Raw genomic sequence first — 16,643 nt, 5'->3', positions numbered from 1 at the left:
ACTATATAGATAGAGCATGGATTTGTTGAAAGGAATCCATATACGCTCTTAATTGTAACGCTGCTCCGCGGTCACTGCCTTGGGTCGGCATGGGAATGAGGCAAATGCCTGAGAGCATGGTCAATTATAGAATGAAGTAGCTTCAAAATAGTTTTAAAATGCCACTTATATAGCCTATGAATTAATTGCCCACGTGACTGTTGATGTAAAGCACTGATTTGCACAAATGACATATCTCACTCTATGCATAGAGATGTTTTCAAATAAGACATTGATAAGACGAAACATAGCAACACGAAAAAAAAATCCGATGTAATACTCGTTTGCCTTCGTATCTTTAATGATTTTGGCTCACTTTAGGAAGCTGATTCCTAGAACGTGGCAACTTCACAATTCATACTATACGTTATCGGTTCGCAGTCAGTGGCTGACACTGCAGTGTTTCACTGCAAACTGAGTCTGTGATTGTTTGACTTGTAGGCCAACGATCGGCGCGGTAGGTAAATTTAAACGTCACTGTCATTGTACGCAGCAAAGCCTATTTTCATATTCCTTGGCGATTTGGAGGCGTTATGGTTACATGTATGCCATTTTGACTATCTGAGTCTTCGGAATCAGTATGACAATAGCATTCTATTGATACCAGTTATTATTTATTTTGAGACCTGGTCTTCACCCATAGAAGTAACATGTGAAACTCACGTACGAGTGAGCCTACTCAGTTCTGCGGATGGCTCACTTCAGTTCCATTTTCTGTGAATGAAACCAATCACGCCAGTGGTTCTCAACCGGGGGTCCGCGAAGCATTTTCAGGGGGTCCGCGAAACCTCTTAATTTTACAAAATGGCGGATAACCTTAATTTGTATTATTTTAAATTAATGAAATCACGAGGCCGATTCGCTTCATTACTGTTAAAACTCCAGGACTCACATCACGCGAATGACCGTCTGCGATTTAATGACCTACTGTGCAAACTCATTTTAATTCCTAAATTTCCAATAGCCTACTAATCCAAACATACTTCTGTTTGGAGCTTTCTTGTTGGGAATTGTGGGAGAATGGAAAGTAGTAAAGTCAATGACGATGACTTCGAAATGTTCTCTCCTGTGATATACATATAACCACTATTACAGGATAAACTAAAGATGAGCTGCAAGGTAAATATGACCAGGCGGGGCGTTATATTTTCATTAAAAAGCTGTATTTCAATTTCGATGCCATATTTGTTGCGATCATGCCCAAAAGTGTCGTCGGTAGCGTTGCGCGTTATTATCACATTCACCACCACCAATATTTGTGGAAATGGATTTAAGACACTCGTCCGCATCAAATCGAACGCACGAATCTTCAAGGCACTGCCACGTACTTAATGAAATGCAGTTTCAGGATTCATTTTGAAATATTAAAAGTCTAATCAATTTCTACATAAATAGCATGATGTTATTTTCTAGAAAATTCATTTTGCTGCTGTTTATCACTAGCTTACCGTTAATATATGACAATTGCACAATAATTGAGCCAAATTTGAACTAAAGTGAGAAGGGGTCCGCGGGGGTCCGTGACGGTCCAAAAGGGGTCCGCGAAGACAAAACGGTTGAGAACCACTGAATTACGCCATTAGATTCAAATAGATGAAGACATTTTCCGGGCTGAATATTCGGGGTATATGAACGCATCCCAGAATCAGCTTTGTTTATTATCACAGGTAAACCTGTAGCCTAGGGTTTCATATAAAACCAATAAAAATTTCAAGCAAATGTGTTTAAAAAAACATAGCAATCCTTTAGATCAGTGGCTCCCAGCGTGGGTGATTTCGCCCCCCAGGGGCGATTTGGCGGTTTAGGGGGATGCTGATGGGGAGCTTCAAAAGGGGGCGATGAGTCGAAAAAGGTCGGGAACCACTGCTTTAGATCATCATTTTCATTTTTTAATCCATGACGTCACAAATCTTCAATCGTGACGTGACAGTGGATTGACGATGGTTCTTTAATGATTATAATTGAAATTATAGATTCAGCATGACTGTTCTGACAAATATGTTTGCCGGCGCCTGTCTCTTTCGAGCAGGACTGCATCGTCATGCAGCATATTTACGGACGGTGGTCATCATGACCATTTCTTTCTAGAGGTTGACCGATATTGCTTTTTACAGACCGATGTCGATACCGATTATAGACACACTAACAAGGCCAATAACCGATATAATAGGCCGATATTAGACACACTAACAAGGCCGATAGCCGATATCATAGGCCGATATTAATATGAAAGGAGCAGAGAACCATTTCGCCAAACTGAAATTAAAAAGAATTATTGCTTCAATATGCACATTGATTGAAATTGTTAAACGAACGGTGATTTCTAGGGTTCTAACCATTCCGTATCGTTTAAGTCGACTATATATAGTGCAAGTCACCCCAAGGGTCATGCTACATATTTTCGAAGCAGTATGTGCACAAAGGTTAAGGTGGGTGTCTGATTAACAGCCTACTCCAAGACGTTTCGGCACCCTCCTTTTTTTCATTATATCTCAATTTTAATAAAATGATGAATAATAATACATAATTAGGAACCTTTTGAAATATTTAAAAAAAATGTTCCTTATTGTTTTAAACGCAACCCTAGTGTGGCCTCGTGTCTTCTTTGGCCCCACTGCAAACTGCATAGTTTGGGTTTAAACACGTAATCAGTCAAGAATATCAGCTAACCGATACCAAATACAGATAATAATCATTGCCACTCAGTTACCTTCCCTGACAACACGTCAACGCACTAAAAATAGGTGAAATGTTCGGAAATGCGTTCAGTTACCACGCAGGGGCTACCTCGCGTATAGTTATAAATGCAAAAGCAGATTAAGCCGACTCCCAAACCTAATGCTATTTTGCTTTTCATGTCTACTACCCGCATGTCACGAATGGCGCGCATGGCACGCATGTCATGAATATCTCGAGACGTTTCACAATCCCAACGTAAACTGCAAATTGATTTTTGGTTCTGGTGCACGGAATCACCCAGTTTGTCCATCCGCTGGCGGGCTCGCGCATCGCTTGCTTCAAGTCTCGATAACTTTTGATCGATCCTCTTTTCGCTTTCAAGTAGTCGGCACATTTGTACATTTGTATCTTGGATTAGTTGCTCATTAAGATCAATTCGACCTGTAATGGCATTGAGGTAGTTCAGTTGTTGTCTGAGCTCTTTGTATCTTTGTTCGAAAGTTCCCTCGCATTTCTGCAATCTTTTAGTCGCTTGGTGGCTCCTCTGAGTAAATTTCTGTTCCATTCTTTCAATACAAACGGTGCATTTCTTCGAGGATTCGCTTATATCACGTTTCATGTTATGATAGTACTCCTTCAGCTCGGCAAATTGGGTTTTTGAATCCCCCAAAAACTGCTGTAATCGATGGCTAGTTGTTGTTTGCAGATCATCGACTTTACCTAACAAAATCTCGTTAAGTTTAGCCATACACTCCGCGGATTCAATCACAAGCTTGTGCCGGCTGATGGCCTGCAGACAAGATACAGAAAAGTCGCGGAGAGGCAAAGAGCTAAATACACGAAAAAAGACGTTTCGGGTGACATCCAATCGATTCACGCTCCATGCTTGCGCGACTTTCCAGGTTAGCAACCCACCGTCGGATTCATTGACGGAAATTTTCCTGATGAAGGCCGTTATCGTCTCCTCGGCCAGATAACCAATATCCGAATTTACTGCGATTGTGTGGAGATTTTCATAAATATATCTGTCGACTTCGGTTGCAATATTCGTACACGAATATTTTCCTGCAAGATATCTAATGAAGCAACAATTCGTCAAATTGAAGGCCCCATAATTTTGAACATGTCGAGGTGTATGTAGCTTCATGGTGGTCAAACTCTCTTTGAATTTGCTAGTCGGAGAGCTTGTACGCGAAAATATCTTTCGAAAGCACGATTTCCTTTCCGCACACTCTCGTATCCATTCGATAATCTGTCGAAACTCAGACACGGTGCAAGGTCGCTTGATATTATGGATATAGTACAAAAGCTGATCTTCTGTTACCAACTTCCGGAATTCGGGTCTTTCGGATATTTTCGAAAAGTTGCTGACGATGTATCTGTCCAGAGATTGTGCAATTTCATTCACGCGGTGTTTGACGGCTAAATGCTTCATGACAATACAAGTCTCAAGTTTGATATCACTATTTTTATAAGCATGTGCCTCCTTCCTTTCAGTGACATGCTGCATACAACGTCCGCATGATGCCACGTCGTCGTCCGTCAATACCTCTTTCTGGAATTCTGATTGAGAAAATGCTTCGACCGGAAACTCCCTGATCAGTGCACATGCAGTCTTTCTATTTCCGAACCTTTTTTCTTGATGCGATATCCGAATCTTCACAATATTCCACATGACTTTTGCTTTCTTAGAAGAGTTTGTTAATCCCTGCAACAGTAGCTTCAACGTCTTACTCCCCAGTTTCTGTAAATCAGCGACTTCAAGTAGATTATTCTTTATATATGTCAGCCCTCTTGACTCCAGTCTGTCTAGCTCGTACAGCGTTGCGAGATTAACCCAGTCCACACAGGTGTTGGGGTGCAGGTTTTCTTGCATATATTTTGCACACAATTCGACTGCTCCGTCCAGAAGCCATCTATGTGATAGCGCTAATATATTCTCCACGGTGTGCGATTTCAAATCCATTTGTCCAGTATATATAAACTCTATGCACTGTTCGACGGCGATAGTTTTGTCATCCACTACGCAATATCCTCGGTTTGACTCAATCATACCATTAGATAGCAACCCCCTGAAATACTCTGAGGAAGTGTCAAGGACAACCCGGTGTACAGGAAATGATCTGGCAGCTGTTTTAATTTCGAAGTCACAGAATAACTCATTTTTTCGCCTTTCGTTCATCTTCTTTACCCAATTTTCAGTCTTGCCCGGAACTGTACACCAACCTTCTTCACGATTCAATCGAGGAATGCATCGGCACACACAGTAGGTGACGTAACAGGAATATTTGGATAGGTAACCTGCGAATAAAATAAGCAGCCTTCGATATACAGAATCATTCAAGTAAATATATGACGATTTCCAAGCGAATGAAGCGTCCTCAATAACCGAGTGTCCACTTGAGTAAATATACTTTACCAATCAGTGCGCGACTGACGAATGTTTATTTCTACCAACAAACCGATACCAGACTATGCGAATATAGATAGCAGTGGTTCTCAAGTTGTGGTAGCCTACGTTAGAGTTAGTCCACAATTAGCTGTCCTATGCACTATGCAGTAGTTAAAACCACTGTATACGCATGATGTAATAATTACTTCAGTTCTTCAACAGTTTCCCCTGGGAATTACTGAGTCACGTCTGATTTACAACTAAAGGGTTACCAATTACCATATTTATGTGGCTCAAATTCTAGCGCCCGCTAGCGGATTTCAAATGAGGTATGGGCACATTGTCCGTCAATATGACGTCGCACCAGCCAAGCTTTGTCTATTGACCAGAGGTGGATACGAACGATCCAGTTCAGAAGTATGTTGTTGTGTGTTCTAACCAAGACCGAAAACATGTTCTTTAAGCCTGTTTCTGACAAAATAAACATGATGCAATGTAATCGATGCAACTTCCGGGGGGGGGGGGGGGGGGGAGGGGCTTATATGCATCTGGTCGTTAAATTTCTGGAATGAATACTGTCAATAATATTTGTTTTTATATATATTACTATATAGTTATGATCCTCTCTCCGAACACATGATCAGCGTTAACGGTAGAGCTGGTGATGGCGCACCACTGAGCACTTGATTCAGACATTTTATGGTCGTGACTACATTTCCAATTTGAAAGTGGAATTTGAAAGCCATGGTCCAGCTGAAAACTTGATAAGCTGATTACTAAAATAGGTCAGCAGTCAGCACTTTTGCCTGGACTCACGCACGGCCTATTTTGGAAGCTTGTTTCGTTCAACATATTCGCGAACCCCAGAATAATGGCAAACGACCCCCGCGTTTGGATCCAATATCTTTGAATAAAGCATTTAAATGACCTTAACCGACTCTAGGAATATACTGTTCTTCTATAATTGCGATTACAATTAGACTATTTCAGTAAATGGAGGAATTATTTTTATTTATTTTTGATTTGCAGTTTTGTCAGGGTATGGTAGACGCTATAATAAAATAATTATATGTGATAATTAGTGCAAGTTTTTGCAACCCTTGAAACTTTTTTACAGCTTCCGGCAGCTTCCTAAATGCTCAGCAGTTATGTAGTATGGCGTTCTAAGCTGCTTGCAGTAATCCTATAGTGCAGTGGTTCCCAAACGGTGGGGATCATATATCTATATATCTATATATATATATATATATATCGAAGTTTTCGGTCAGCACAAGGGCATTCCTTTCGGCCAAGGTCTTCTCGCTGCTGATCGTTCTGGCACACTTCCCGGAGTCGCATGTTTCATGGCCTCTAAATTCATATGTCTTGGTGCGCCGTGGCGCAGTAATGGCCGACGCCGAAGTCTCCCATTTCCATAAATCATGCGTATTTTTGTTGGATGACGGAAACCCCAACATCGAGATACATTAAAATATAAAATCGCGCGCAGCGCGGAAACTTCTGAAAAAGTCGCTTGAATTTTAAAAGAATTACTCTATCATTCATGTTAATTCACGAAATAAATTTGGGCTTCCTTCGATTTCGGGCCCCCACTCCCAATTGGGGGTTTTGAGGTGCGGTAGTTACGTTCCCGACTCCAATATAGCCGTTTTAACGCGCCATCACCCCTCCTTCGTTGTTCTCGCCCTCCATCGCCCCCTTCGTCTGTTTTCGCCCCCTTATCGCCCCTTCGTTATTTTCGCCCCCCTAGACCGCCAAATCGCCCCCTGGGGGGCGATATCGCCCACGTTGGGAACCACTGGTTTATAGGAATGCGCGTATTGCCTTGACGTGCCATATCCCACCACTGCCAAGACCGAGACGCTTGAATAACGACTTCAGGCTCCCTAAAAGACCACGCTTTACATGGAGATAATTTTCCAGCAAGTGCCGTGTCTAGCTAACCCCAATATCAATTGTTTAATCCAGGGGTGGCCAGTCGGAGGCAGTAGAAGGAAATTTATGCAGCCGCCGATACTCAATTCAATTAGGATGTGCTGGCGGCCGTCAATATGCAAATGGAATTTGCGTAAGGACTCCCTAATAATGAGAGGTTTGAATTATTCTTGAAATTTTCTTCGCGCTACGCTCGGTTCAATGCGAGCTGGTTTTGGATTTAATATAGGAGTGTCCTTTGTAATCTGAACCAGACATGGGGTGATTACTTCATGAATATAATCGATTGCGATTACGATTACTTCTTAATCACGCGATTACGATTACGATCACAGCAAAATCAGGAAGTAGTCGATTACGAGGACGATTACATTGGAAAAGTAATCACGATTACTCATGATTACGTTTATTTTGCATCGTAGTAGTTATATTGGAAGACAATAGATGGATTGCACTGAAAAAAACTAATGAGATAACAACTGTCTTTAAAAAAGATTACGTCATAATGTACACATTGCCCATTTTATAGAGGACGGTTTATCGCACCCAACGATTTGCATTCTTGCCAGGTTCATAATTGTCGCACCCTAAATTCCCCAATTGGGTGGGGAGTGTGGTTGGAGGGGACTCAAAAGTATTTTGTAAACCATCAACATAAATTAATTAACTTGAAAATTTTCTTTGATCTTTCTGATTTAAATGTCTCTTGATAGATTGATTTCAAAATGCATACGTCTCCCCCTCAAGGAATAAAGAATGCATAATTCATAGTAATACGCATTTAGGTGCCAGTCAATACCGCTCCCCGACACACCTAAAGACATATGCAATTTCGGCCAACATGAGACTCCACGAAGTGTGCTACTAAAGAAAGGCATTGGCCGAAACTTAGGGTATGTGTCCATTGTCAATAGCCGCGCTGGATGGGCGTGACTAACAGTTCAGTCCTCCCAATCTGAGCCCACGATGCAAATGCCACCCGGGCACCCACAGAGCATTAGACATGACAATTTGTGTGTGCGTCTCACGCAAGTTTTTCTTTTAATCTGATATCTTTGGGCCACTACAATATCTTTTGACTATATAACATACCGGAGGTCACGAATTAACATATGAATTTCGCGCCCCTGATCATCAGGTAAATCCCCCCATCGGGCGCTGAGATAGGATTAGAAATGCAATATAATGCAATTACCAATATTATTAACGAAATTAAATCTTCAACTTGAAAATTGACCCAATGGGGGCTCAAGACCAACGCTTGGGTGGGGGACGCTTTTGCTGTTTTGATCCTGATTCTAGCTAGGCCTACAACCCACGCTAACATGGTATATACAAGCCGATGGCTAGGGTGACAGCCTGACAGGTCCAAGAGTTTAATGAAGAATTGTGAAATAGTGAATGGCGCCCGTTTTGAGTAGAATAATATGAGAATAAGAGAAATTGAACATAAAATTCTGCCTTCAACTTTATACAGATAATGTAATGATATTTATCAGCTGTTGATTTTAATGCTTCGTTGTGGAAACCGTAATGTTTTATTTGACGAGTACAAAAGTTCAAACCTCTGTCTGGTGTACGTTCGTACCATATAGGTCTACTGCTCGCCAAGCAACAACGGTCAAAGTGCATTTAATTATAGAAGTAGAACTATTACATTCTATAGTTCAACTAAGCATAGCCAAACATCAATACAAAAGTTGCTATTTTAAACTAGGAAGAGAGGCGACTAATTATCCTGCTGCGAGGAAGTGGCGTCTGACATGTACTGATAACCCGATATACAGCACGTTGGGTTTCCTTACAATTACACTAATGTACATCGAATATCTATTTACTTACGATGTGTGGATACTTCTTACGCAAAGACGAGCCTAGCTAATAGGCTATACCTCTGACGTAATAATGAGCAGTGGCATTTGAAAATCAGACGTTTGTACTCATCTTCCTTGTTCACGAGTGTTCACTGTTCAGTTTATGTCACAGTCCTTGTACAAATAAAAAGGTAATTGTTCTTTCACAAAAAAATCGATTGAATATGGGAAGTGGTCGATTACGATTACTTCGGGATTTTTTCGAATGTAATCGATTGCTATCACGATTACTTGAAAATGCTGTAATCGTCGTAATCGATTACGATTGCTAATGGCGATTACCCCGTGTCTGATCTGAACCCCACAGTACAGACGCGAGAAGTGGAGGAAAATAATGTGCCCCATAAAGAAATGTGTTCTGATCACGAGAGACTTTCGTTGTGGTTCGAGCTTGCATCAGAGAAGATGAGACAGATTCTTGCATGCAAAAGGCCCATGCACGTTTTGTGGTTTTATTTCTTAATAATAACCGTATAAAAGTTTCATATGACTAATTCGATTCTACAACTATCTATCACGATGTCGACACTGTCAAAATATAATTTAAAAATGCTCAAAATAAGCTTAATTCTGGCATTTTTGACATGTGGCAAAAATCAACATGATGGCAGACGTTGATTGAATCCACAAAATCTTGTCTGCTTTAAAATTCAGAACCACCAGTTCATTTCCTTCTGAATTTGATTACATCTGAATTCGATATAGATAACGCCCATGAAGCCCAATACAAAGAAAAAGAAAGCAGCTAATATTGTTACGCGGGTAAGTTTTTGATTAATTTCGTCTATCCGACTGACTTCCTTGTTATGTGTAGAGACGGATTCTTCGAGAGCTAATATCCGTTTATTCGCCCCGGAAAGCATACTTTCTTGACAAGAAACGGTGCTCTTCATTTTGGTTATTCGCTGGACCTCTTTATTGATTTTTCTTTCATTCAATATAACATCTTCGTCTATGCTGGCTATCTGCTCCGCTAACCTTTCTTCCAATTGTGTTTGATTCCAAGTCAGTTCTCTCTGTATTCGAGACATTTCTTGCCTTACTTCCCGAGAACGTATTACATCAGACTTTTTGTTGCTTTCAAAGCTTGCGCGCAAAGATTCAAAGTTTTTTTGATATTTCGTTTTCAATTCATCTAAATGTTTCTTCGACTGTGAAAAATTCTCGCGACAAAATCTTTCGCGCGTCAAACCCTGTTTTCCTAAATCATCCAATTTCTTGTCGGCATTGAAAATGTCTTCTTCGAATCGATTACTGGTCGCAGTGTGAAGCTCCGATAAATTACCTACTTTCGAAATTAAAATGGCGATAAGACTTGCTAAACATCCTGGCGCTTCTTGAACCAATTTATACATACTAATATCGCGCAACGCATCAACGGAAAAGCGACTCAAGATAAGGGAACCAAAGACACACGCGAAATGGTTGTCATTCCCCAACGTGCCGTTTTCCACCCACATTTTGACCGCTTTCCACACTGTCTCTTCCCCGTGTGATTCATAGAGAACGTCATTGGAAATATATGCCGCCATAGTATTCGCAGACAGATACGAGATATCCGCACTGTTCGCAACAGAGTCAAAGTATAACGAAATGTAGGCGTCTGTCTTCTCAATGATATCTTGACACGAATGTCGCTCACCCATACTTCTTACGTAACAGCAGTTTGTTTCGTCGATTAAAAAGTACTGTAGTCCCTGTTTGTTCAGTTCTGTGAGGCCACGCAAACTATTTGCGAACTTTCCAGCACCTTTATCAGACGACATTATCTTATTGAATGATGCTTCCCGCTCTTTGCACGCTTTGAACCACTCTGTTATGCGTTTGAACTCTAATCGGGTGCACTGCCGTTTCTTGATGATACCAATGTATTTTAGGAGATGTTCCTCCTTTACTAAGGTCAAAAACTCATCTCTTAAGCAGGCTGTTTTAAAGTTGGACGCTGTATATTTGTCCACAGCAGATATCACACCGTTTCGCACTCCATACCTTGTGGCGAGGTCCTTGATGCGAAAGCAGTTGGTGATCTTGAAATCACCTATCTCGTAAGAATGCGCCTCACGTCTTTCAGTTACGAGCCGGTGACATATGTGGCAGTATGTGATGTGATCATTCGTTAGAACTGACGATTCGAACTCACACTGAGATAGCCTCTCCACCGGAAACGACGACACGAGGTGACAACACAATGCGGTGTTATCGCTTTCAATTTCTCCCATCTTACATATTATTATATTCCACTTTAGTTTCGCTTCGTGGTGAGATGTCGACACCGTATTCATTAAATCCTTTAAAGCATCGAGTCTCAATTCATGGGCATTATTGATTTCGGGCACATGCTGCCGAATGAATGACATTGCAGTGGATTTCAATGTGTCCAAGTCGAGCATCATCGACAGATTGGCCCACTCTACGCAGTTGCTCGTCAATAGATTTCCCTGCATGAACTTAGAACATGCCTCTACCGCTCCGTTGAGCAACCAGAAATGTGACAACTTCAAAACCTTGGCGACGTTGTCTAATGTTAGCTTCATATCTCCAGAGTACATGTAATCGATTTATTGATCAGCTGCCTCTTCGTCCTCGTTGATCGTTTCGCAGTAACCTTGCTGAGCCTCTTTCATTCTGTTTGAGAGCATAGTTGAGAAATAATCGGACGCTGTCCGTAGTATAATACGATGTGTTGGAAAGGACTTATTAGCGACTATGACCCTGAAGTCACAATCTATGCCTGCTTTGCGGTTGCTGTTCATGGCGCGCCGCTGCTTATCCCATGTATCCATTATCACGTCCATCAGTAATTCAGTTTCCGTTGGCAGAAAATCCCAATGCTATCTAATGTCCCGCGTTACGTTCTGTATATTCTCTGGAAAGTTCTGTATATTCTCTGGAAATTCATATCAAGAGTGGTCAGCGAGGCGTGACAAAGCAGACATACCGTTTTGTCAATAGATCATGAGCTATTGTTTCTTCTTTCTCCCCTGAAACGCGCTCGCAGTGGGCCAAGGAGCGATAAGACACGTCTAGAAAGAAACAGGGCTGCACATTGCACAAGACCAGTCCATTGACAGTTTGCGTTAATCCTTAACATTGCAATCGAATGTATCTGGTGTGCAGAGCTACTATACTCCTTTCAACACCCACCCGATATTTTTGACGATAATGACAATCCGATTAATAGTGCTTGAATCAATAATTTATAACATTAACTTCCCGGTGTTGCTATAATACTAGTTACCTTGCATGGGTGCCTTTATTTTGTACATGCAAGCTAATGAAAAGCTAATGAAGCTAATGAAAAGCTAATTAAGCTAATGAAGCTAATGAAAAGCTAATGAAGCTAATAACTATGCTGTAGCACGGGGGCCTTTCACCCGCCTGGCGGGAGCAGACCTTTTAACGTGGCCCATTCATTTCAAAGAGGAGTTTGCACTTTGAAAAATTTCGAGCTCGCCTATATTTTAACGTGAGCGACATAACTGCCGCAACTTTGCCGCGCGTCGCCTACCCCAAAACACGCGGCCCTATGGCAAACCACCTATACTTGCTCGGATCGGTCCCATATTTCGTGTGAGCCTAGACGTGGGGGGTGTTTGACCGAGAAATTTTTTAGAAATTTTTCGGACTTCAACTTTTTTTCAATTTCGTCCCCATGTTAAAGGATAGGGAAGTTGGACTAGGTCGATTTTTCAGACATTTTATAATTTTACAATTTTTTCGATTCCCGATTTTCTGCTATCGGTCGAAGCGGCGCACGCAGTATAACGCGACGGTACCTCTTTTGTCTCGATCGGACCACGGGGAGGGAATTATGGCCCGAAAACCAAAGTTACGACTTTATTTTTTTTTCGATTTCTGATCGGGCTATCCGGATCGGGTTATCCGGAGCCGATATATGTCCGGTCAAAGGGCGGAAAATAGTGACCTTCGATCGGCTCTGGAGGCAACACCGTTTGTCGGATCCGGATAATTTCTTCACAGGGCGTCTAGTTATCGAGAAAGAAACGCGACTAGGGGTGTTTGGACTTTTACTTTCTTTCGATTTCGACACCATGTTAAAGCATAGGGAAGTTGGACTTGGTCGTTATTACGAGATTTTTCAAAACTTTCGACGGGGCCTACGATAAGTTATCGTAGGCCCCGCTTTCGATCGGCTCTGGAGACCCCGCCGTTTGCCCGATCAGAGCGATTTCTTCACAGGACTCAAATTTAGATTTATAAGATGTTTTTTTTTTCATTCAGATTTTAATTTTGTTGTGAGTCCATCATCTGGATATTCGATTCCAAATAGGGATTTCTGAATCATGATTACAATAGTGCCTATTCAGATTCAGACCGTCAAGTGGTTGTCAAAATCTTCAACCTCGCGGCACCCTCTGTATATGAAAAATAGTCCGTGGTACCCTGACACAGTGATTCTCGACCTTTTTTTCGCTAACGGCACCACGCAAACCGGAAGATTTGACGGCACCGACAGACATACAGAGGTGGCCCGATCGAGACAAAAGAGGTACCGGCGCGTGCTACAGCGTGCGCCGCTTCGACCGATAGCAGAAAATCGAGAATCGAAAAAAATTAAAAAATTATGAAATTTCTGAAAAATCGACCGCAGTCCAACTTCCCTATCCTCATGGGGACGAAATTGAAAAAAAGTTGAAGTCTGAAAAAATTTTCGGAAAATTTAATAAAAAATTTTCCGGCCAAACACCCCCCACGACTAGGCTCACACGAAATCTGGGGCCGATCCGAGCAAGTATAGGCGGTTTGCCATAGGGTCGCGCGTTTTGGGGTAAGCGACGTGCGGCAAAGTTGCGGCAGTTATGTCGCCCACGTTTAAGGTATAGGCGAGCTCGAAAATTTTCAAAGTCCATCTCCCTTTTAAAATGCATGGGTCACGTTAAAAGGTCTGCTCCCGCCAGGTGGATCGAAAGACCCCCGTGCTAAAGCATAGTTGTTAGCTTAATTCGCCTTTCATTAGCTTTTCATTAGCTTACGCGTACGTTTCATTAGCTTACTTTTTCATTAGCTTAATTAGCTTTTCATTAGCTTCATCAGCTTTTCATTAGCTCAATTACCGTAGCTTTTCATTAGCTTCATTAGCTTTCCATTAGCCTCATTAGCTTTTCATTAGCTTAATTAGCTTTTCATTAGCTTAATTAGCTTCATTAGCTTTTCATTAGCTTGCATGTACAAAATAAAGGCACCCCTTGCATCGCCTCATGACCCGAATGAATTGATATCAGCTATAAGCGATCGCGAGCGTTGAGATGGATAGAGTTGCGGTTTTAACCACCTGGCTTGACTGGAAATCGACGTTACATAGATATGACACTACCAGTGACTAGGAGTCAAATTTTCGGGTCAATTCTCACGTAAATGCATGAGTCTCAAAATATGTAGATCTCTCAGTCGCATAGATAAGTGACTACCAGAGATGGCTACAATTGTCTTCGTCGCTACTCAAGTTGAAGCATGGCCTACTAAAAACAGGCCATGGTTGAAGTAACCCTGGGAATTTAGACTCTATTCTGAAGTAGATGAGATTCCAAAGACTATTTCAAACAGAATCAGAAAGTGCAGAGCTGCAACGTGAGCAGAGTTGATACGTACTCAACGTATGTCGGTTCATAAACTAAGGCAAAACCTGCTTGAATATTCGGAAAGAGTAGAAGTATCACACATATGCCTGAAACTAAATCCATCATGGTCTGTATATGTGGGATTCCCATATTTTGAGCTCCGACAAAGAGGACCCTTAACGAAAATTCTGAAAGCTCCATCACCGTGAAAGAAAACTGGTGATTTTTAATACTTTTCGACCGATAGTGGTCAAAGGTCATTACTTTGACTCGACTCCGGTTCACCAGATTTTTTACGAAACTCTGACGTTCGCGGCGTCGGGATTCAGTTTTTGATCGCATTGTAATACTTTTTCTAGCAAAACAGGACAATTTCTCCCAAAAAGAGGACATTCAGACGTTCTCCAAAGACACTTTCAATTTATTGAAAATCCTCTTAACGTGGACGTACGGCAACCCTCGTATATGTGACATTTCAAATATGATTTACCAGCACGAATAATGGGCGAAAGGTTTTTAATAAGGACATAATTATCAGTTTGCACGCTCTTAACGTTGCTTATATTGCCTTATTCGGAGCATGACAAATTCATAATATTTCCCCCATATATACCCCGTGAACAGCGTTCTTGGACGAATATAACCCGTGACTCATAACATCTTGGTAGTTTAAAACCAAGTTTGATAAGTGTGACTCGGTCTACCGCTAGCCCATATCAATACATATACATTATACACGCGCATCCCTACATACATTAACTCAAACGCCGTATACTGGAAATATTTGGTGACTAGAAATTGACCCCCCCAAAAAATCAAATCCAGGTAACTTGATTTGACTAGAGTGAAAATTTATATTGAATCTGAGTGACATATTGCGACTAGAAAGCAGTGACTTGATTTTAACAATCCTTAGGCCTGATGTACATAACAAAGATGGCATCACAGTAAAATAAATGCCCGTGATCAAGTCACGTCATTCGTATGTTTACTTGATTGATTCTGCATATCAAAGGCTGTGCATTTTATTCGTAGGTCATTCATCCAAATATTACCGTTCCATCAACTTATGTGTGTGATCGCCAGTGTGTACATCAAGCCTAGTGCACAACGATCGGAAATTGGCAGATATCAGTTCCGCGCAAGACCGGAAATCGTGTTAAACGAGATGAAATATAAACGAAAGACGAAAAGATGAATTATTTTGTGACTTCGAAATTAAAACAGCTAACAGATGTCCTGTCCGTCGGGTTGTCCTTGACACTTCCTCGGAATATTTCAAGGGGTTGTTATCGAAGGGTCTGATTGAGTCCGAGCGAGGGTATTGTGTGATGGATGAAAGTACGAACGCCGTGGAACAGTGTATAGAGTTCAATGGTGAAGCGTCGGCTTCTTAATCGGCATGTCGTTAATTCAATCCCTGACCGGGTCAGGGTCGGACGAAAGACCTGTTCAATAAAGCTGGTATCCATGGCCCCACTTGGCGCTTAGCATCATCGGGATGGCCTCACAGAGCTGTACCTTCCTTGTCCAGCCCCATATGCACATCATGTATATAGACGACACAGAGAAGTTGAATCAGACACTAATGTAAATGTATTGTAAACAATGCAATGTAATGTAAACAAACAATATACTCCGTATTCAATTGCGATGAATTGATACTTTATGTGATATGGATTATAGTTTCGATTTGACAGAGTAAATATTATATACTTTAGTCTGTTAGCCTTAATACTAGCCTAGTGAGCTAATGCCAATCCGACCGGCTGCTCGGTTTTCTTATTTGTAAATCTGACGTGACTCAGTAATTCCCATGGGAAGTTGTTGTGGAGCCGAAGTATAGGCCTATACAATGGTTTTAACTACTGAACAGTACAGCAAAATGTGGACTAAGTGCAATTAGAATGTAGAATCTTATTACCAAAATTCCCGAAAAAGATCAGCGACTTGCAAACAGATAAATCAAAGACAAGAAGAGAAATTTCTCCAACACCTCACACCGTGAGAGTTTAAATGCGATGCCGTCTCAGCCCGCAATAGTCTTCGACAGTGTCAATACGGCGTGTCGTTCAATAAAGAGAAACACCGTCGCGAACAGCGCTCTAAACGAACTGGCTTACAAAGCACAAACCAAGGTACACC

This window comes from Botryllus schlosseri, chromosome 5, assembly GCF_051294905.1.
Source record: "Botryllus schlosseri isolate E-star chromosome 5, Bs_hap1, whole genome shotgun sequence".
Lineage (NCBI taxonomy): Eukaryota > Metazoa > Chordata > Ascidiacea > Stolidobranchia > Styelidae > Botryllus > Botryllus schlosseri.
This window is presented reverse-complemented; position numbering follows the sequence as displayed.